Source organism: Schistocerca gregaria, chromosome 5 (genome assembly GCF_023897955.1).
Source record: "Schistocerca gregaria isolate iqSchGreg1 chromosome 5, iqSchGreg1.2, whole genome shotgun sequence".
Lineage (NCBI taxonomy): Eukaryota > Metazoa > Arthropoda > Insecta > Orthoptera > Acrididae > Schistocerca > Schistocerca gregaria.
In genome coordinates this window covers 575,363,646-575,386,075 of record NC_064924.1, presented here as the reverse complement: position 1 = coordinate 575,386,075, position 22,430 = coordinate 575,363,646, and the positions used below count along the sequence as shown (strand labels likewise).

Genomic DNA, 22,430 nt, shown 5'->3' with positions numbered 1-22,430 from the left:
CGACGCCCACTACGAAAGACGTTTTATTTACATTCAATTTGAGCGTATACGTCGCGAGTGCCATATGACAGGGCCTGTCTCTCGATGTCGATTTGTATTTTGTGTCTCTTAAGTGTCGGTCTGCAGTAGGCCGCTGTTGGCCGAGCGACGTGCAGTCGCCTTACATGAAGCCCCATGGGCAACGCCAGTGCCACTGTGAACAACAGCAAACTGTAGCCAGAGAGTGGAGCCGAAAGGCGCATTTCGCAGTCGAGCCACGTTATCCCATAAGCTGTGCACTAGGACAAGAAATTGCAGACCGTAAACTTTTGGTGGCCTGACGGTCGTCGCCGATCGTAAGGGCGAAACAGTCGAGAGATTTGGAGAACGGCAATGTGGACACTCCCAGCAGCAGCAGTGCGCCAAATCAATTATCTGGTCGAGGGCTGCAAGATTCAGTGTGATGAAGTGAGAATTCGGGGATAGCTCGCAAATTCAAAGCTGCCGCCTTCTTAGCTCCGTGGTAGAGCACTGGTCTCGTAAACCAGGAGTCGTGAGTTCGAACCTCACAGAAGGCATCCATTTTTTTAACTTTCCTGCAACGTGCGGAGCTACCTCGAGCAATATCTATCACATGGCAGTACACTGAATGAAAGGGATGTTCTACAACCTATGTCAAGTATTCTACTGGCCTAGGAGGTTTTCTGAATGCATAGGCAGAACAGTGGTTTGTATGCATTTTGTAGTATAATGTCATTCGTTTATGAGTGTCGCTATAGTGTGCATGCACGTTATCCATGTGAAGAGGCATAAGCAGATGCTTCCATTCTGCGAGATTCCTGCAGAATGTGTACGAATTGCGTTGATATAGAGAGCACAAGTGAGCCAAAGTCAACGCCTCCGTGGCGCAATTGGCTAGCGCGTTCGGCTGTTAACCGGAAGGTTGGTGGTTCTAGCCCACCCGGGGGCGAAATCGTTTTAACCGTCACCGAGGTGAGGACATACATCAACTTTGTTAGAGATACACAGCTAGTGTGGCAATTTGGCTGCGAAGGAGTGATGCCACAGATGCTTATACACATTCAGGCAGGTGGCACTGTAGGTAAAAACATGGCCCTACACAGACGTTCTACTGTTTTCCTATGTATTCACCATGTGTGACACTGCAGTGGAGCGACGCCCACTACGAAAGACGGTTTATTTACATTCAATTTGAGCGTATACGTCGCGAGTGCCATATGACAGGGCCTGTCTCTCGATGTCGATTTGTATTTTGTGTCTCTTAAGTGTCGGTCTGCAGTAGGCCGCTGTTGGCCGAGCGACGTGCAGTCGCCTTACATGAAGCCCCATGGGCAACGCCAGTGCCACTGTGAACAACAGCAAACTGTAGCCAGAGAGTGGAGCCGAAAGGCGCATTTCGCAGTCGAGCCACGTTATCCCACAAGCTGTGCACTAGGACAAGAAATTGCAGACCGCAAACTTTTGGTGGCCTGACGGTCGTCGCCGATCGTAAGGGCGAAACAGTCGAGAGATTTGGAGAACGGCAATGTGGACACTCCCAGCAGCAGCAGTGCGCCAAATCAATTATCTGGTCGAGGGCTGCAAGATTCAGTGTGATGAAGTGAGAATTCGGGGATAGCTCGCAAATTCAAAGCTGCCGCCTTCTTAGCTCAGTGGTAGAGCAAGGTCTCGTAAACCAGGAGTCGTGAGTTCGAACCTCACAGAAGGCATCCATTTTTTTAACTTTCCTGCTACGTGCGGAGCTACCTCGAGCAATATCTATCACATGGCAGTACACTGAATGAAAGGGATGTTCTACAACCTATGTCAAGTATTCTACTGGCCTAGGAGGTTTTCTGAATGCATAGGCAGAACAGTGGTTTGTATGCATTTTGTAGTATAAAGTCATTCGTTTATGAGCGTCGCTACAGTGTGCATGCACGTTATCCATGTGAAGAGGCATAAGCAGATGCTACCATTCTGCGAGATTCCTGCAGAATGTGTACGAATTGCGTTGATATAGAGAGCAAAAGTGAGCAAAAATCGACGCCTCTGTGGCGCAATCGGCTAGCGCGTTCGGCTGTTAACCGAAAGGTTGGTGGTTCGAGCCCACCCGGGGGCGAAATCGTTTTAACCGTCACCGAGGTGAGGACATACGTCAACTTTGTTAGAGATACACAGCTAGTGTGGCAATTTGGCTGCGAAGGAGTGATGCCACAGATGCTTATACACATTCAGGCAGGTGGCACTGTAGGTAAAAACATGGCCCTACACAGACGTTCTACTGTTTTCCTATTTATTCACCATGTGTGACACTGCAGTGTGAAGCAAAGCAAGCGCTGTATCATGTATAAGATACAGAGGCGAGCGAGTGCACGGGACTTACCCTAGTTCACTGCTAGTAGCGTCACGTCATCGTAACGCGCCTGCATATAGTATTGCACTACATTTAACATAAAAGTAAAAATTAAGATTTGTGTGTAAAACTTTGTTAAAGTATAGTTCTATGTAATAATGTTTCAGGTAACAAATCTTAATGTTATAAAATTAGTAGTTTACGTAAAATTCACGTTTTGAAAGAAAAATAGGAGGCGCTAAATAATGACGCTAGGAAGCCAAAATTTGGTGAGAAGGTGCAGTAAGAAGTCATTAATTAGTGGTGCTGGTTTCCAAAACCATAAAACTAAAATTGACTCCAGAATCCGCGTTTTTCGGAAAAATCAGAGGCGCGAAATAATAGAGCTACAATATTGAAAATTGGTAGGATGCTTCAGTTCACCCTAATAATAATAATGGAAATACCACAATCAGTTACCTCTTCTAGTTTTTTTAGTAATTTAGTAAAAACTACTTTTGTGAGTAAAATGTACATAAGCATTATAGATTAAGTACTTTAAATTTTAATGATAAAACAAATTCTTTAAGACCAATGATCAGATAGGACAATTAACAAAGCTACACCAAGTTTTAGTCTTGTAGCATAATTAACAGCTGATACAAGTCTTGATAAAGCTATGGTTCAGAGGTAACAATCTACCGTTAGTTCCATTTTAAAAATTCTAGAGAGTAAAGTTTTAATTTTAGCGGGCTGAGATTTTCTACGTGCTTCTGTACTGCTCAGATGTATGTATACAAAAATTGAGAAGTTTGTAAAGCTATTATTAAATGTGATATTTAAGATTATGTGCCTGAGATAGCGATCATTTGGAGGCTGCAGGCATCTGCATAGGAACGGTAAGAACAGATGCTCTCTTGGCGGTACGCGCCGGAGCTATATAAAAAGAGCGGCAGAGGCAGTAGTGAGCTCACTCCGCATTAGACCAACGCCTAGTCCACGCGAGCTTAACGTCCGATCGCGCCTCGCCTCGGGTGACGTCATAGCGGGCTGTGACATGCGCGTACTTAGCAATGTAAACGGACATTGAAAATCGCGAGGACTGTACACCGTCCTGGATCGTTTAGACTTCGGTAACAAACTGTTATTGTGCCGTCCGTGTGAAGTATAATTCCGCGTGGCAAGTGGTGACTAACTCCACTTTTAAGGCGAGCATTAATCTTTTTTTTTAACATTATTGCGAACTATTAATAGAGCACCGTTAGTTAGAGTAATGAACTATTCGGGAGGAACTTGCTGTAGAAGTCGCCTCTGAACTATTAAACGATTGGCTGAATTAACAATATTTAATGTCTTTAGCATTTTCAGAAGTTTCGAGTAATTTGTGTGAGCCTTTAAGATAATAAAATCTTGTTTGGAACTTTAAATTTTATTGAAGCAGCCCTAATCCCGTGAAGAACTATGGATATTTTTCGTTTAGCTGGGCTGTACAGGAATGTGGCCGTGCAGACTGGGAACTAAGGTCAGTAAGTTTCCCTTCGCTTTCTGACTGGCCACCAAATTAGTTGCCAGGCTCGCGTGATTTAAGGTGGCAATGTTCAACTTTCATTCAACATTAAACAACGACTTCTTCGCCGTCCCACATATGTTGCATCGGCAATAGTCTGTTACGTGAAATGAACATTCAAACAACTCATTCGACGACTTCTTCGCCGCCCCACATATGGTGCTTATCGGCCGGGAAAACTGAATTAAAAGCAAATAAAAGTGCTCGATGTGTGAAAGCGATTGGTATAAATTAACGAACTCGGTAGGCAATAACAGGACACTGAATTGAACTAGTGTGGGAACAGTGTTACCAGTAAAGGCGGGTGTAGTGTATAAACAATAAGTGTCTACCGCTGTACGTTGGTTAGTGACGATGGTGAGGAAGGCGACGATGCTGGATCCCGGCTGCCGACGGCGCTGAGACTAAAGGAAGACGGTGCGTCATCGCGGAGCTGCGCTGATCTGCGAGACAGCTGCCGGCTGCGCCGAGCGGTCAACGGTGCCTTGCTGCCCCCCCCCCCCCCCCCCCTGGAGCTATTGCAGTAGGCGATTCCTGCGGCGGTACTCGACGCTACAGCTGCTGCTGCTGCCTTCAATACGTCGCGACGCGTCGCATCACGATTGCTGGTACACCGCGACGACATCATTCGTCGAAATCAAGCATTTAAGTTAAGTCAAAGACTTTTAAAATATTTATTAACTGCTGCTAACAAACTAAAAGATATGGAAAGTAGTGTACATTTCAGAAGGGAACCGGTCTCTGACCAAGAATCCTCAGGATCAGGAATTGAGTTTAATGAGGATGGTTCCATTAATCCCTCAAATATTGAACTAGAACGTAATTTGTCACCAGTAAATTATGACTTTAATTTAAATGAGAGTGCAGGGATGCAATCAATAAGTGAAATAGAAGTCAAAAGGAAGCCAGTAGAGTTGCTAACTTTGTCAGGTAGTGAAACTGAGCTCAATATATCTCCAGCTCAGTCAAGTCAAGAGATACAAAGAATCAAGGTAGAAGCTCCGGATTGGATGCAAATACTGTTTGCCAAACTCGAATCAAACCAAAATAAAACTGAGGCTAAAATTGAAAATAGTAATAAAGGGTTGGAAAATAAAATTGAGGCTAAAATTGAGGATAGTAATAAAGAACTCAAAGAAGAACTGCAATCAAAATGGAATAGTTTGAATTATAAGATAGATGCTATTCATCATGACATTCAAGTAAAAGTAGGGCAACAGTTAACTAAAATGCATAGTACTTTCAAATGTGAAATAGATCAAATTCAAAAAAATTATCAAGAGGCAGATGAACTTTTGGAAGTGAGGTTGTCCGAAAGATTGAGCAACGAGTCCAAACTTTGCTCTGACAAAGTTAAAGAGGTACAAATTAAAGTAGATACTTGTCAGAAAAACATTGAGAAAGTAAAAGAAACCTGTACCGAAATTCGTGGTGCAGTGGAACAAAGATGTTCTGCCAGGATAGAAGCAGTAGAGTCACAAGTAGAGGAATTAAATACTAACATTGCTAACCTAGAAAATAGAGTAACCTCTGTTAATTCTAGTCATTCTACTGTACAGCATGTGACTTCAGTTGACGCCGCTTTTATAGGGTGTCGACAGTTTTTGCGCTTTGATCCTGATAAGTACATTCACCCTCTTGAATTTTGGAATGACTTTGAGGATGTTCTCCCCAACACTTGGTCAGAAAGAGAAAAAATTTCATTTATAAGAAGTCATTTGTCAGGTGATGCTTTGCGATGGTCAGCGGATGTAATGATCAAATGTAAAACTTTATCTGAATTTAAGTCTGCATTTCTCAACGAATACTGGTCACATAACAAACAGAATGATGTGTTAAGGGAATTCTGGAGTGGTAAGAAGTTTTTCCCAGGGCGTGAATCAGTAAAGGATTTCGCTAGGAAGTGGGTTTCAAGACTGTCACATTTGACAGAAAAGATGAAGCCAGATATGATCATTATGGGTTTAGAAGGTAAGCTGCCATGGTACTGGCAGAAGAGGATCATTTCCGCCCCTAGAGATAATATAGACAAATTTATTGAATATCTGGAAAGAGTGGAAAGAGTAGCTGCTGCTGAGGAGCAGGTGCAGCAGAATAACAAATCTTCTAACAATCACGTACAAAATAATGGAAACGTGAACGTTAGAAATATGGAAGTTAGGCACACCAAAACAAACTATCGAAACCAAAGCCGTGGCAGAGGAAGAGGGGGTAGATACTCACCACGCTTTCGTAACAACTGTTGTTGTTGTTGTCTTCAGTCCTGAGACTGGTTTGATGCAGCTCTCCATGCTACTCTATCCTGCGCAAGCTGCTTCATCTCCCAGTACCTACTGCAACCTACATCCTTCTGAATCTGCTTAGTGTACTCATCTCTCGGTCTCCCTCTACGATTTTTACCCTCCACGCTGCCCTCCAATGCTAAATTTGTGATCCCTTGATGCCTCAAAACATGTCCTACCAACCGATCCCTTCTTCTAGTCAAGTTGTGCCACAAACTTCTCTTCTCCCCAATCCTATTCAATACCTCCTCATTAGATACGTGATCTATCCACCTTATCTTCAGTATTCTTCTGTAGCACCACATTTCGAAAGCTTCTATTCTCTTCTTGTCCAAACTAGTTATCGTCCATGTTTCACTTCCATACATGGCTACACTCCAAACAAATACTTTCAGAAACGACTTCCTGATACATAAATCTATATTCGATGTTAACAAATTTCTCTTCTTCAGAAACGCTTTCCTTGCCATTGCCAGTCTACATTTTATATCCTCTCTACTTCGACCATCATCAGTTATTTTACTTCCTAAATAGCAAAACTCCTTTACTACTTTAAGTGTCTCATTTCCTAATCTAATTTCCTCAGCATCACCCGATTTAATTTGACTACATTCCATTATCCTCGTTTTGCTTTTGTTAATGTTCATCTTATATCCTCCTTTCAAGACACTGTCCATTCCGTTCAACTGCTCTTCCAAGTCCTTTGCCGTCTCTGACAGAATTACAATGTCATCGGCGAACCTCAAAGTTTTTACTTCGTCTCCATGAATTTTAATACCTACTCCAAATTTTTCTTTTGTTTCCTTTACTGCTTGCTCAGTATACAGATTGAATAACATCGGGGAGAGGCTATAACCCTGTCTCACTCCTTTCCCAACCACTGCTTCCCTTTCATGCCCCTCGACTCTTATTACTGCCATCTGGTTTCTGTACAAATTATAAATAGCCTTTCGCTCCCTGTATTTTACCCCTGCCACCTTTAGAATTTGAAAAAGAGTATTCCAGTCAACATTGTCAAAAGCTTTCTCTAAGTCTACAAATGCTAGAAACGTAGGTTTGCCTTTTCTTAATCTTTCTTCTAAGATAAGTCGTAAGGTCAGTATTGCCTCACGTGTTCCAACATTTCGACGGAATCCAAACTGATCCTCCCCGAGGTCTGCATCTACCAGTTTTTCCATTCGTCTGTAAAGAATTCGCGTTAGTATTTTGCAGCCGTGGCTTATTAAACTGATAGTTCGGTAATTTTCACATCTGTCAGCACCTGCGTTCTTTGGGATTGGAATTATTATATTCTTCTTGAAGTCTGAGGGTATTTCGCCTGTCTGATACATCTTGCTCACCAGCTGGTAGAGTTTTGTCATGACTGGCTCTCCCAAGGCCGTCAGTAGTTCTAATGGAATGTTGTCTACTCCGGGGGCCTTGTTTCGACTCAGGTCTTTCAGTGCTCTGTCAAACTCTTCACGCAGTATCGTATCTCCCATTTCGTCTTCATCTACATCCTCTTCTATTTCCATAATATTGTCCTCAAGTACATCGCCCTTGTATAAACCTTCTATATACTCCTTCCACCTTTCTGCCTTCCCTTCTTTGCTTAGAACTGGGCTGCCATCTGAGCTCTTGATATTCATACACGTGGTTCTCTTCTCTCCAAAGGTCTCTTTAATTTTCCTGTAGGCAGTATCTATCTTACCCCTAGTGAGATAAGCTTCTACATCCTTACATTTGTCCTCTAGCCATCCCTGTTTAGCCATTTTGCACTTCCTGTCGATCTCATTTTTCAGACGTTTGTATTCCTTTTTGCCTGCTTCATTTACTGCATTTTTATATTTTCTCCTTTCATCAATTAAATTCAATATTTCTTCTGTTACCCAAGGATTTTTAGCAGCCCTCGTCTTTGTACCTACTTTATCCTCTGCTGCCTTCACTACTACATCCCTCAGAGCTACCCATTCTTCTTCTACTGTACTTCTTTCCCCTATTCCTGTCAATTGTTCCCTTATGCTCTCTCTGAAACTCTGTACAACCTCTGGTTCTTTCAGTTTATCCAGGTCCCATCTCCTTAATTTCCCACATTTTTGCAGTTTCTTCAGTTTTAATCTACAGGTCATAACCAATAGATTGTGGTCAGAGTCCACATCTGCCCCTGGAAATGTCTTACAACTTAAAACCTGGTTCCTAAATCTCTGTCTTACCATTATATAATCTATCTGATACCTTTTAGTATCTCCAGGGTTCTTCCACGTATACAACCTTCTTTCATGATTCTTAAACCAAGTGTTAGCTATGATTAAGTTGTGCTCCGTGCAAAATTCTACTAGGCGGCTTCCTCTTTCATTTCTTAGCCCCAATCCATATTCACCTACTATGTTTCCTTCTCTCCCTTTTCCTACACTCGAATTCCAGTCACCCATTACTATTAAATTTTCGTCTCCCTTCACTATCTGAATAATTTCTTTTATTTCATCGTACATTTCTTCAATTTCTTCATCATCTGCAGAGCTAGTTGGCATATAAACTTGTACTACTGTAGTAGGTGTGGGCTTCGTATCTATCTTGGCCACAATAATGCGTTCACTATGCTGTTTGTAGTAGCTTACCCGCATTCCTATTTTCCTATTCATTATTAAACCTACTCCTGCATTACCCCTATTTGATTTTGTGTTTATAACCCTGTAGTCACCTGACCAGAAGTCTTGTTCCTCCTGCCACCGAACTTCACTAATTCCCACTATATCTAACTTTAACCTATCCATTTCCCTTTTTAAATTTTCTAACCTACCTGCCCGATTAAGGGATCTGACATTCCACGCTCCGATCCGTAGAACGCCAGTTTTCTTTCTCCTGATAACGACATCCTCCTGAGTAGTCCCCGCCCGGAGATCCGAATGGGGGACTATTTTACCTCCGGAATATTTTACCCAAGAGGATGCCATCATCATTTAATCATACAGTAAAGCTGCATGTCCTCGGGAAAAATTACGGCTGTAGTTTCCCCTTGCTTTCAGCCGTTCGCAGTACCATTACAGCAAGGCCGTTTTGGTTAATATTGCAAGGCCAGATCAGTCAATCATCCAGACTGTTGCCCCTGCAACTACTGAAAAGGCTGCTGCCCCTCTTCAAGAACCACACGTTTGTCTGGCCTCTCAACAGATACCCCTCCGTTGTGGTTGCACCTACCGTACGGCCATCTGTATCGCTGAGGCACGCAAGCCTCCCCACCAACGGCAAGGTCCATGGTTCATGGGGGGTCGTAACAACTACTATGACGAAAGTGGAGAAGTAAATACTATGCCATTAAGACAAGAAGGGAGTCATGATGCTACTATATCTAGTGGTGTCACAGATGAACACAACAGGCCGCGTGTGGGAAACTAAATCCCGTCTATGAGGAAACTGGCGCTCACCAGGCGGTAACAGTAACACAGCCAGTAACGGAAACACAGACAATCAGCCAACATACACAGACAGACAACATGGATGACGAAATAAATACAGATAATACCAGTGATGTGTTAAGCCACTCTCACAAAATAGTGGATAGTATTTTGGATACACTAGAAAAATGGGTCAAGGAAGAACAGGAACTCAAGGTAGATAATGGGGAAGAAATAGATAATGGGTTTGAGTCTGATGGGAATAATGATGAAGTAAAAGCTTACATCTTCGATGAAAATGGCAATCTAAAAGCTGAAGTAGAAGTAGCAGAAGTAGAATCAGTACTGCAAAATTTTAGAGAGGAGGAAATGATGAATGAAGGGGGTAGAAATAGTAACAAGGTGAAAGAATCTAGTAGCTGTGTAAACGTGCCACAAATGGTTGAAGGTGACGACATTCTTATGAACAGCAATATTGCGCAGGGACGCAGTTGCTCAGAGGTAGAGGATAGTTTGGCTGATGTGCAGCAAACAAAAGTAGAAAAAGTCGTCAGATGCTTCGATTTAAAGTTAGTGGACAGGTTAGAGAAAGCAGCTAAGATTATAGAGCATGATGAGCCCCAGGATGTAAATGTAAATGTAATTGCAACTGATCAGAATTACTTTAGCTGGAAGAACATAGAACGAGATTTATTAGACGAGGTGTGTGAGCAACCTGTTCAATGTAAAATAACTCACCCTGTTATCAAAGTAAACATATCAGGAGTCACTGTGCGTTGTCTGCTTGACAGTGGCAGTGAAGCAAGAGCTTTATCACAAACATTTTTTGACACCATACCCAATAAAGAGAAGTTAACAGTTATGAAAGTAAGTGGCTTAAAGATTATAGGTGCTACTGGAAAAGTCTCTAGACCAGTTCAACACGAAGCTTTGATACCCATTGGTATAAATGACGTAGTAATAGATCATCCTTGTTTGATTGTGCTAGGCTTAAGTGTTGATATGTTGATTGGTACTGATTTCTTATCAAAGTACCAGGGAAGGATCAATTTTGATCAGAACAACTTAATTTTAACTTTACCTGACTCTAAAGTGATAAGAGAGTCTTTTATAGGAAGTCATATAGGCGGTAGTAATGAAACTTGGGAACTGCCTATTAGAGTAATAAAGAATAAAGGATACTTGCAGGAAAATTTGGTTTTCAGTGAGAATGAGGAAAGTGCTAAGGTTGAAGAGAGACACATCCTAAAGGAAATAGAGGAAAAGGTACAATCAACAAAGCAAATTGCTGACGAACAAAGATACAGAGGTGAGCTAGTGCTGGTCAAAACAAAAGAAAAATCAAAGAAAATTTCTGCAGAAACTAAAAAGTTTATGCATGTATATCATGGACCATTTAGAATAGTAAGTAAACCTCATGCAAATGCCTATCGTTTGGAATATCCAAAGAGTAAGAGAGAACTAGGTCTAAGAAATATTGTGGATCTAAAGGAATTTAAAATTAACAGTAATTAATTACTGTAGGGAGTCTGCCACTCTTTGGCGGATACACGGTTTGGCGTACCGTGCAGTCCCAGCTGGGTGAAACTTTATTTCCTTTTCAAGTTTCATTCCCTTCTTCTGGTCTATCATAACAGGTAAGAATCACATATGTCTTCATGTTGTATATATGCTATTAGGTTTTAAGTATTCTTAGTAAGGATCTACCTAGTGAATGGCAAAACAAAAGTCTGAGTACCAATAAGAGGCAAACATGGCTAAAATAAATAAATTAAAATATTTCATGTAATTGTAAAGGGTTAGAAACTACAACTAAGAGAGACACTTTGCAGTATACGAAGTACAGTATGAATATGAATAATCCATGAGATTATGCAGAAGGTAGTATGTTGCTAGAAATAAGGTTGTCTGAAGGAAAACAGCGTAAGAAGGTAATGCTCATAGAGGCAAGCAATGGCGTTTTAGAATTAAATAAATGGAGATGTGTGGAAGTGGTGTGAGGATCGCACCAAATATATAGAAACAGGACGTCAATAGGCTGACAAAAGGAAAAGGGAGAAAGAAGTGGAGAAATGAAGTATTTTGAATCTGGAAGAAAAGGGAGAAAATGAATAAGGTGAAGAAGTGAAGTAAGTAAATTGAAGTAAATGATGTAGGATTAAAGAATAATTCCCTCACGTCTCGTGAAATGGTGAAAAACGCTAAATCTTGCTTGAGGCAAATAAATAGTTAAACAGACAACAGAAACACACAAATATTGGAAAATGCAGAAATTTGGAATCGGTATACTGAAAATAACTAATTTCTTTAGTAATTCATACAATAAAGCAAAGTGCTGGTCAGCAAATGACTTCTTTGATGAACTAATCCATACGATAATTAAGCCAGAGTACATTAAAACTAAAAGGTTACTCAATTTTCTAAGTTGAAGCAAGATCTTAATATATTAATTTGCTAAAAGAATTTTCACTATTTAGGAACCTAAAAGATTATTTATGAAAGAAGAAAGTAGGAGCTATTGTATCAGATACGACTTAGTGCTAAATGTCTTTCTGACAACTTCACAATTAGTAAAATAGTGCCAGAATGTAAACTATAAAATGTACTTTGTCCTACCTTAGATATAAGTTGAAAACAGAAACTTAGACTGTGTTGTCTGTTTCTCAGGGACATGCAGGCTGCATGAATGACTGACAACAATTTGGTAGGGAGATTGGAAGTAGAGACGCAAACCACAGTGAATACAATTTCCTCCCACAATTTTGTCAATCAGTGAAATTAAATGAGTGTTACAATAGGACACCCACCACAGTGCCGAGTATTATAGTAAAAGAAAAATGTGAGTGCGTTGCAGTGATAAAAGTCGTGTGTATTTTCTTTTTCAGGAAGAGACTGATTTAAAAAAAAAAAATAACTATTTTGTAACCATTGAAAAATTTATATTTCCATGTAAATGTATGTAAATAATTTGTGAATGTCTTCTGTACTAGGTTTTCTATGTGTATATGAGTATGGTTATTTTGTGTATGTAGTAATAAGGAATTTCCTAAGAAGAAGCAACTTAAGTTGAAAGAGGTATACTAAAGTAATCCATCGCTTGTTTGTTCTTTTAGAAATTTAATTTTGTTCAAAAAATAGATTTTCACGAAAATTAAAAAGGGGGTGATGAAGCAAAGCAAGCGCTGTGTCATGTATAAGATACAGAGGCGAGCGAGTGCACGGGACTTACCCTAGTTCACTGCTAGTAGCGTCACGTCATCGTAACGCGCCTGCATATAGTATTGCACTACATTTAACATAAAAGTAAAAATTAAGATTTGTGTGTAAAACTTTGTTAAAGTATAGTTCTATGTAATAATGTTTCAGGTAACAAATCTTAATGTTATAAAATTAGTAGTTTACGTAAAATTCACGTTTTGAAAGAAAAATAGGAGGCGCTAAATAATGACGCTAGGAAGCCAAAATTTGGTGAGAAGGTGCAGTAAGAAGTCATTAATTAGTGGTGCTGGTTTCCAAAACCATAAAACTAAAATTGACTCCAGAATCCGCGTTTTTCGGAAAAATCAGAGGCGCGAAATAATAGAGCTACAATATTGAAAATTGGTAGGATGCTTCAGTTCACCCTAATAATAATAATGGAAATACCACAATCAGTTACCTCTTCTAGTTTTTTTAGTAATTTAGTAAAAACTACTTTTGTGAGTAAAATGTACATAAGCATTATAGATTAAGTACTTTAAATTTTAATGATAAAACAAATTCTTTAAGACCAATGATCAGATAGGACAATTAACAAAGCTACACCAAGTTTTAGTCTTGTAGCATAATTAACAGCTGATACAAGTCTTGATAAAGCTATGGTTCAGAGGTAACAATCTACCGTTAGTTCCATTGTAAAAATTCTAGAGAGTAAAGTTTTAATTTTAGCGGGCTGAGATTTTCTACGTGCTTCTGTACTGCTCAGATGTATGTATACAAAAATTGAGAAGTTTGTAAAGCTATTATTAAATGTGATATTTAAGATTATGTGCCTGAGATAGCGATCATTTGGAGGCTGCAGGCATCTGCATAGGAACGGTAAGAACAGATGCTCTCTTGGCGGTACGCGCCGGAGCTATATAAAAAGAGCGGCAGAGGCAGTAGTGAGCTCACTCCGCATTAGACCAACACCTAGTCCACGCGAGCTTAACGTCCGATCGCGCCTCGCCTCGGGTGACGTCATAGCGGGCTGTGACATGCGCGTACTTAGCAATGTAAACGGACATTGAAAATCGCGAGGACTGTACACCGTCCTGGATCGTTTAGACTTCGGTAACAAACTGTTATTGTGCCGTCCGTGTGAAGTATAATTCCGCGTGGCAAGTGGTGACTGACAGAGTCGTGGAAGGAAACTGCTGAAGTTCTTCTGCGCACTCTGCTACCGGACGATGATGAACATGATGATGATGACTCTCAAAGGCAAATCCGCAGGGAGGATTCTCTAGAATATACCAATGATACTAGAGTGTACCCTTTCTCTGAAGCAGAAGTCGCAGCACATATCAAATCATTAAAGAAGGGGAAGGCGCCAGGACCGGACGGCATTGTAGCGGAGGTGGTACAGTTCCTCGCCCCACAGCTGGTGGCTCCTCTAACGCGGCTCTTCAATGAGTGTCTCACAGCTGGGAAATTTCCGAGAGTATGGAAGACTGCAAATGTAGTGATCATACAAAAAGGAAAGGACAAGGACCCCATGGATCCCAAATCCTATAGACCTATATGCCTGTTAGACATCATGGGGAAGCTGCTGGAGAGGCTGCTGGCGGACAGACTGACAGCACATAGGATGCTGCGTGGAATGAGTGACAGGCAGTTCGGCTTTAGGCCGGGGCGATCAGCGTCTGACGCAATCGCCCTGGCGGCTGAGGTCTGTGGCTCATCCACGCACAAGTATGTCGTAGGCATCATGGTGGACATCAGTGGCGCCTTTGACAACCTCTGGTGGCCCTCGCTCTTCTCGCGTTTGCGTGAGATGGAGTGTCCAGGGCCCCTGTATGGCTGTCTGAGGAGCTATTGCATGGACAGGGAGGTCTGGCTATCATCGCCTAGCGAGAGAGTAAGTAAGACCTGTACGAAGGGGTGCCCCCAGGGATCGGTCCTGGGGCCACTCTTTTGGGATGTAAACATAGAGCCCCTGTTAGTCAGGTTACAACAATGTAGAGATGTGCTAGACGTGATAGCCTACGCTGACGACCTCCTCCTGCTGGTAGGTGGCCGTAGCCGAGAAGACTTAGAGCCAAAAGTGGAAAGGTCAATGCAAATTCTCCAGGAATGGTGCCGAGAGGCAAAAATGAAAATTGCACCACACAAATCAACATATCTTCTACTAAAAGGCAGTCTGATAAGAAATCCAACTGTCAGGATTGCGGGAGCCCCAGTTCTCCGGCGACGCGAAGCTAGGTATCTTGGAGTAGTAATAGACGAAAAATGGAATTACGCGACGCACATAGAAATGATTGCACAGCGCGCGATAGAAATCCTTAATAACTTAATAAACATAGGACACAAAAGATTTCACTTACCCCCCCACCTTATAAAATTATATCATAATAGTATTCTGACTTCCTTAGTAGGGTATGCCAGCGGGGTCTGGGCACACAGGCTCACGAGGGTGGCGCCTGCCATGGCCGTGAGGAGGGTGCAGCGAAGTATGCTTCTAAGGTCTGCTGGGGCTTACAGAACTACTCCTGGGGGGGCGTTGCTAGTTATTATGGGATTATGTCCCCTTGATATAAAAATTAGGGAGCAGGCAGCGTGGTATTGGGTAACAAAGGGGAAAATTGAAAAGACTAGGGAAATCATGGGTGTGCAAGTAGGGGACAAATACGCAATCAAGAGAAGGGGGGAGGAACTATGGCAAAGTCAGTGGGAAGGGGAAGGAACAGGGAGACGAGTTTTTGAGTTACTTCCAGATGTTGCAGAAAGATTAAAAATGGGATACTTTCAGCCAAGTAGGGGTCTGCTGCACTTCATGACAGGACATGGGCCATATCCGGCATACCTTTGCCGATTTGGTAAACAGGCGACACCAGCGTGTGACTGTGGTGCTCCGGAAGGAACTCCCGAACACGTCATCTACAACTGCACGTTGTATGATGGAGTGGCAAGTGAACTTAGAGCGCAACTTCCTAGCCAAGATACATATACCTTGCTGCGGCGTGCCGACACATTCAAAGTCCTCAACAGTCTGGCAAATGAGATCTCGATGAAAGTCATGAGGGACTTTATTAGGGCAAGGAACTAATCAAGTACCAAACCGAACTTGACCAAGCTGCACCTGCACTACCGCCAGGCGCGGATCTGGCCAGCCATTTCATGGCTGGAATCCGCCGCGTCTTCGGACAAGGATGGCAGGTGCACTACCCGGAATTGGAATTATCGCACAACTATTTTTTGAGTAGAAAGTAGCTTAAGTAAGAACTAGAAATACTAACATACAAACAAGGTAGGGACTGCAGTGAAGTAAAAGTCGTAGCCAGCCCAGTGCCAGGGGCACGCCCACTGGGGTTAGCTCGGTGGGCAGGCTAAACAACAGTAGGTTTGTATGTATAACTTCTGGCACATACTGTAACACTGCAGATCACACTAGCTAGTCATGTAAGGTAGTCTAACAAGTAGCTTATTAATCATGCCCGTAGTTAGTGCCGTACAAGTAATACACTGCCAATTAGTAGTTTGTATTAAGGACCCACTAATTATTTGAGGTGGTGGGTTAATAGTATGGGAATAGTTTCTTGTATTTGACTTTTGTATCATACTTATTTATATATTAAGATGTTGTATAATTAAATTAATGTTGTGTCGTATTATTAATAATAAAGATGGTTTTTTTTTGTTTTTTTTTTAAAAAAAAAGTGGTGACTAACTCCACTTTTAAGGCGAGAATTAATCTTTTTTTTTAACATTATTGCGAACTATTAATAGAGCACCGTTAGTTAGAGTAATGAACTATTCGGGAGGAACTTGCTGTAGAAGTCGCCTCTGAACTATTAAACGATTGGCTGAATTAACAATATTTAATGTCTTTAGCATTTTCAGAAGTTTCGAGTAATTTGTGTGAGCCTTTAAGATAATAAAATCTTGTTTGGAACTTTAAATTTTATTGAAGCAGCCCTAATCCCGTGAAGAACTATGGATATTTTTCGTTTAGCTGGGCTGTACAGGAATGTGGCCGTGCAGACTGGGAACTAAGGTCAGTAAGTTTCCCTTCGCTTTCTGACTGGCCACCAAATTAGTTGCCAGGCTCGCGTGATTTAAGGTGGCAATGTTCAACTTTCATTCAACATTAAACAACGACTTCTTCGCCGTCCCACATATGTTGCATCGGCAATAGTCTGTTACGTGAAATGAACATTCAAACAACTCATTCGACAACTTCTTCGCCGCCCCACAAGTGGAGCGACGCCCACTACAAAAGACGTTTTATTTACATTCAATTTGAGCGTATACGTCGCGAGTGCCATATGACAGGGCCTGTCTCTCGATGTCGATTTGTATTTTGTGTCTCTTAAGTGTCGGTCTGCAGTAGGCCGCTGTTGGCCGAGCGACGCCTTACATGAAGCCCCATGGGCAACGCCAGTGCCACTGTGAACAACAGCAAACTGTAGCCAGAGAGTGGAGCCGAAAGGCGCATTTCGCAGTCGAGCCACGTTATCCCACAAGCTGTGCACTAGGACAAGAAATTGCAGACCGCAAACTTTTGGTGGCCTGACGGTCGTCGCCGATCGTAAGGGCGAAACAGTCGAGAGATTTGGAGAACGGCAATGTGGACACTCCCAGCAGCAGCAGTGCGCCAAATCAATTATCTGGTCGAGGGCTGCAAGATTCAGTGTGATGAAGTGAGAATTCGGGGATAGCTCGCAAGTTCAAAGCTGCCGCCTTCTTAGCTCTGTGGTAGAGCACTGGTCTCGTAAACCAGGAGTCGTGAGTTCGAACCTCACAGAAGGCATCCATTTTTTTAACTTTCCTGCAACGTGCGGAGCTACCTCGAGCAATATCTATCACATGGCAGTACACTGAATGAAAGGGATGTTCTACAACCTATGTCAAGTATTCTACTGGCCTAGGAGGTTTTCTGAATGCATAGGCAGAACAGTGGTTTGTATGCATTTTGTAGTATAATGTCATTCGTTTATGAGCGTCGCTACAGTGTGCATGCACGTTATCCATGTGAAGAGGCATAAGCAGATGCTACCATTCTGCGAGATTCCTGCAGAATGTGTACGAATTGCGTTGATATAGAGAGCACAAGTGAGCCAAAGTCAACGCCTCCGTGGCGCAATCGGCTAGCGCGTTCGGCTGTTAACCGGAAGGTTGGTGGTTCGAGCCCACCTGGGAGCGAAATCGTTTTAACCGTCACCGAGGTGAGGACATACATCAACTTTGTTAGAGATACACAGCTAGTGTGGCAATTTGGCTGCGAAGGAGTGATGCCACAGATGCTTATACACATTCAGGCAGGTGGCACTGTAGGTAAAATCATGGCCCTACACAGACGTTCTACTGTTTTCCTATGTATTCACCATGTGTGACACTGCAGTGGAGCGACGCCCACTACGAAAGACGTTTTATTTACATTCAATTTGAGCGTATACGTCGCGAGTGCCATATGACAGGGCCTGTCTCTCGATGTCGATTTGTATTTTGTGTCTCTTAAGTGTCGGTCTGCAGTGGCCGCTGTTGGCCGAGCGACGTGCAGTCGCCTTACATGAAGCCCCATGGGCAACGCCAGTGCCACTGTGAACAACAGCAAACTGTAGCCAGAGAGTGGAGCCGAAAGGCGCATTTCGCAGTCGAGCCACGTTATCCCACAAGCTGTGCACTAGGACAAGAAATTGCAGACCGCAAACTTTTGGTGGCCTGACGGTCGTCGCCGATCGTAAGGGCGAAACAGTCGAGAGATTTGGAGAACGGCAATGTGGACACTCCCAGCAGCAGCAGTGCGCCAAATCAATTATCTGGTCGAGGGCTGCAAGATTCAGTGTGATGAAGTGAGAATTCGGGGATAGCTCGCAAAATCAAAGCTGCCGCCTTCTTAGCTCCGTGGTAGAGCACTGGTCTCGTAAACCAGGAGTCGTGAGTTCGAACCTCACAGAAGGCATCCATTTTTTTAACTTTCCTGCAACGTGCGGAGCTACCTCGAGCAATATCTATCACATGGCAGTACACTGAATGAAAGGGATGTTCTACAACCTATGTCAAGTATTCTACTGGCCTAGGAGGTTTTCTGAATGCATAGGCAGAACAGTGGTTTGTATGCATTTTGTAGTATAATGTCATTCGTTTATGAGCGTCGCTACAGTGTGCATGCACGTTATCCATGTGAACAGGCATAAGCAGATGCTACCATTCTGCGAGATTCCTGCAGAATGTGTACGAATTGCGTTGATATAGAGAGCAAAAGTGAGCCAAAATCGACGCCTCCGTGGCGCAATCGGCTAGCGCGTTCGGCTGTTAACCGAAAGGTTGGTGGTTCGAGTCCACCCGGGGGCGAAATCGTTTTAACCGTCACCGAGGTGAGGACATACATCAACTTTGTTAGAGATACACAGCTAGTGTGGCAATTTGGCTGCGAAGGAGTGATGCCACAGATGCTTATACACATTCAGGCAGGTGGCACTGTAGGTAAAAACATGGCCCTACACAGACGTTCTACTGTTTTCCTATTTATTCACCATGTGTGACACTGCAGTGGAGCGACGCCCACTACAAAAGACGTTTTATTTACATTCAATTTGAGCGTATACGTCGCGAGTGCCATATGACAGGGCCTGTCTCTCGAAGTCGATTTGTATTTTGTGTCTCTTAAGTGTCGGTCTGCAGTAGGCCGCTTTTGGCCGAGCGACGTGCAGTCGCCTTACATGAAGCCCCATGGGCAACGCCAGTGCCACTGTGAACAACAGCAAACTGTAGCCAGAGAGTGGAGCCGAAAGGCGCATTTCGCAGTCGAGCCACGTTATCCCACAAGCTGTGCACTAGGACAAGAAATTGCAGACGGCAAACTTTTGGTGGCCTGGCGGTCGTCGCCGATCGTAAGGGCGAAACAGTCGAGAGATTTGGAGAACGGCAATGTGGACACTCCCAGCAGCAGCAGTGTGCCAAATCAATTATCTGGTCGAGGGCTGCAAGATTCAGTGTGATGAAGTGAGAATTCGGGGATAGCTCGCAAATTCAAAGCTGCCGCCTTCTTAGCTCCGTGGTAGAGCACTGGTCTCGTAAACCAGGAGTCGTGAGTTCGAACCTCACAGAAGGCATCCATTTTTTTAACTTTCCTGCAACGTGCGGAGCTACCTCGAGCAATATCTATCACATGGCAGTACACTGAATGAAAGGGATGTTCTACAACCTATGTCAAGTATTCTACTGGCCTAGGAGGTTTTCTGAATGCATAGGCAGAACAGTGGTTTGTATGCATTTTGTAGTATAATGTCATTCGTTTATGAGCGTCGCTACAGTGTGCATGCACGTTATCCATGTGAAGAGGCATAAGCAGATGCTACCATTCTGCGAGATTCCTGCAGAATGTGTACGAATTGCGTTGATATAGAGAGCACAAGTGAGCCAAAGTCAACGCCTCCGTGGCGCAATCGGCTAGCGCGTTCGGCTGTTAACCGAAAGGTTGGTGGTTCGAGTCCACCCGGGGGCGAAAATGTTTTAACCGTCACCGAGGTGAGGACATACGTCAACTTTGTTAGAGATACACAGCTAGTGTGACAATTTGGCTGCGAAGGAGTGATGCCACAGTTGCTTATACACATCCAGGCAGGTGGCACTTTAGGTAAAAACATGGCCCTACACAGACGTTCTACTGTTTTCCTATTTATTCACCATGTGTGACACTGCAGTGGAGCGACGCCCACTACAAAAGACGTTTTATTTACATTCAATTTGAGCGTATACGTCGCGAGTGCCATATGACAGGGCCTGTCTCTCGATGTCGATTTGTATATTGTGTCTCTTAAGTGTCGGTCTGCAGTAGGCCGCTGTTGGCTGAGCGACGTGCAGTCGCCTTACATGAAGCCCCATGGGCAACGCCAGTGCCACTGTGAACAACAGCAAACTGTAGCCAGAGAGTGGAGCCGAAAGGCGCATTTCGCAGTCGAGCCACGTTATCCCACAAGCTGTGCACTAGGACAAGAAATTGCAGACCGCAAACTTTTGGTGGCCTGACGGTCGTCGCCGATCGTAAGGGCGAAACAGTCGAGAGATTTGGAGAACGGCAATGTGGACACTCCCAGCAGCAGCAGTGCGCCAAATCAATTATCTGGTCGAGGGCTGCAAGATTCAGTGTGATGAAGTGAGAATTCGGGGATAGCTCGCAAATTCAAAGCTGCGCCTTCTTAGCTCCGTGGTAGAGCACTGGTCTCGTAAACCAGGAGTTGTGAGTTCGAACCTCACAGAAGGCATCCATTTTTTTAACTTTCCAGCAACGTGCGGAGCTACCTCGAGCAATATCTATCACATGGCAGTACACTGAATGAAAGGGATGTTCTTCAACCTATGACAAGTATTCTACTGGCCTAGGAGGTTTTCTGAATGCATAGGCAGAACAGTGGTTTGTATGCATTTTGTAGTATAATGTCGTTCGTCTATGAGCGTCGCTACAGTGTGCATGCACGTTATCCATGTGAAGAGGCATAAGCAGATGCTACCATGCTGCGAGATTACTGCAGAATGTGTACGAATTGCGTTGATATAGAGAGCAAAAGTGAGCCAAAGTCGACGCCTCCGTGGCGCAATCGGCTAGCGCGTTCGGCTGTTAACCGAAAGGTTGGTGGTTCGAGTCCACCCGGGGGCGAAAATGTTTTAACCGTCACCGAGGTGAGGACATACGTCAACTTTGTTAGAGATACACAGCTAGTGTGGCAATTTGGCCGCGAAGGAGTGATGCCACAGATGCTTATACACATTCAGGCAGGTGGCACTGTAGGTAAAAACATGGCCCTACACAGACGTTCTACTGTTTTCCTATTTATTCACCATGTGTGACACTGCAGTGGAGCGACGCCCACTACAAAAGACGTTTTATTTACATTCAATTTGAGCGTATACGTCGCGAGTGCCATATGACAGGGCCTGTCTCACGATGTCGATTTGTATTTTCTGTCTTTTAAGTGTCGGTCTGCAGTAGGCCGCTGTTGGCCGAGCGACGTGCAGTCGCCTTACATGAAGCCCCATGGGCAACGCCAGTGCCACTGTGAACAACAGCAAACTGTAGCCAGAGAGTGGAGCCGAAAGGCGCATTTCGCAGTCGAGCCACGTTATTCCACAAGCTGTGCACTAGGACAAGAAATTGCAGACCGCAAACGTTTGGTGGCCTGACGTTCGTCGCTGATCGTAAGGGCGAAACAGTCGAGAGATTTGGAGAACGGCAATGTGGACACTCCCAGCAGCAGCAGTGCGCCAAATCAATTATCTGGTCGAGGGCTGCAAGATTCAGTGTGATGAAGTGAGAATTCGGGGATAGCTCGCAAATTCAAAGCTACCGCCTTCTTAGCTCAGTGGTAGAGCACTGGTCTCGTAAACCAGGAGTCGTGAGTTCGAACCTCACAGAAGGCATCCATTTTTTTAACTTTCCTGCAACGTGCGGAGCTACCTCGAGCAATATCTATCACATGGCAGTACACTGAATGAAAGGGATGTTCTTCAACCTATGACAAGTATTCTACTGGCCTAGGAGGTTTTCTGAATGCATAGGCAGAACAGTGGTTTGTATGCATTTTGTAGTATAATGTCATTCGTTTATGAGCGTCGCTACAGTGTGCATGCACGTGATCAATGTGAAGAGGCATAAGCAGATGCTACCATTCTGCGAGATTCCTGCAGAATGTGTACGAATTGCGTTGATATAGAGA

At 43.5% G+C, this 22,430-nt stretch overlaps 13 non-coding genes across 13 annotated transcripts; all 13 read left to right on the top strand.

Annotated features, from left to right (window-relative positions):
* Positions 1-485: 485 nt before the first annotated feature.
* Trnat-cgu (transfer RNA threonine (anticodon CGU)) lies at positions 486-557 on the top strand. The gene has a single exon. It is a non-coding gene; the product is annotated as a tRNA-Thr (tRNA).
* Positions 558-875: 318 nt separating this feature from the next.
* Positions 876-949, top strand: Trnan-guu (transfer RNA asparagine (anticodon GUU)). The gene has a single exon. It is a non-coding gene; the product is annotated as a tRNA-Asn (tRNA).
* A 689-nt stretch (positions 950-1,638) lies between these two features.
* Trnat-cgu (transfer RNA threonine (anticodon CGU)) lies at positions 1,639-1,709 on the top strand. The gene has a single exon. It is a non-coding gene; the product is annotated as a tRNA-Thr (tRNA).
* Positions 1,710-2,027: 318 nt separating this feature from the next.
* On the top strand, positions 2,028-2,101 carry Trnan-guu (transfer RNA asparagine (anticodon GUU)). Its single transcript has one exon. It is a non-coding gene; the product is annotated as a tRNA-Asn (tRNA).
* A 15,351-nt stretch (positions 2,102-17,452) lies between these two features.
* Positions 17,453-17,524, top strand: Trnat-cgu (transfer RNA threonine (anticodon CGU)). Its single transcript has one exon. It is a non-coding gene; the product is annotated as a tRNA-Thr (tRNA).
* Positions 17,525-17,842: 318 nt separating this feature from the next.
* Trnan-guu (transfer RNA asparagine (anticodon GUU)) lies at positions 17,843-17,916 on the top strand. The gene has a single exon. It is a non-coding gene; the product is annotated as a tRNA-Asn (tRNA).
* A 688-nt stretch (positions 17,917-18,604) lies between these two features.
* Positions 18,605-18,676, top strand: Trnat-cgu (transfer RNA threonine (anticodon CGU)). Its single transcript has one exon. It is a non-coding gene; the product is annotated as a tRNA-Thr (tRNA).
* A 318-nt stretch (positions 18,677-18,994) lies between these two features.
* Positions 18,995-19,068, top strand: Trnan-guu (transfer RNA asparagine (anticodon GUU)). Its single transcript has one exon. It is a non-coding gene; the product is annotated as a tRNA-Asn (tRNA).
* Positions 19,069-19,757: 689 nt separating this feature from the next.
* Positions 19,758-19,829, top strand: Trnat-cgu (transfer RNA threonine (anticodon CGU)). The gene has a single exon. It is a non-coding gene; the product is annotated as a tRNA-Thr (tRNA).
* A 318-nt stretch (positions 19,830-20,147) lies between these two features.
* Positions 20,148-20,221, top strand: Trnan-guu (transfer RNA asparagine (anticodon GUU)). The gene has a single exon. It is a non-coding gene; the product is annotated as a tRNA-Asn (tRNA).
* Positions 20,222-20,909: 688 nt separating this feature from the next.
* Positions 20,910-20,981, top strand: Trnat-cgu (transfer RNA threonine (anticodon CGU)). The gene has a single exon. It is a non-coding gene; the product is annotated as a tRNA-Thr (tRNA).
* A 318-nt stretch (positions 20,982-21,299) lies between these two features.
* On the top strand, positions 21,300-21,373 carry Trnan-guu (transfer RNA asparagine (anticodon GUU)). Its single transcript has one exon. It is a non-coding gene; the product is annotated as a tRNA-Asn (tRNA).
* A 689-nt stretch (positions 21,374-22,062) lies between these two features.
* Trnat-cgu (transfer RNA threonine (anticodon CGU)) lies at positions 22,063-22,134 on the top strand. Its single transcript has one exon. It is a non-coding gene; the product is annotated as a tRNA-Thr (tRNA).
* Positions 22,135-22,430: the final 296 nt, after the last annotated feature.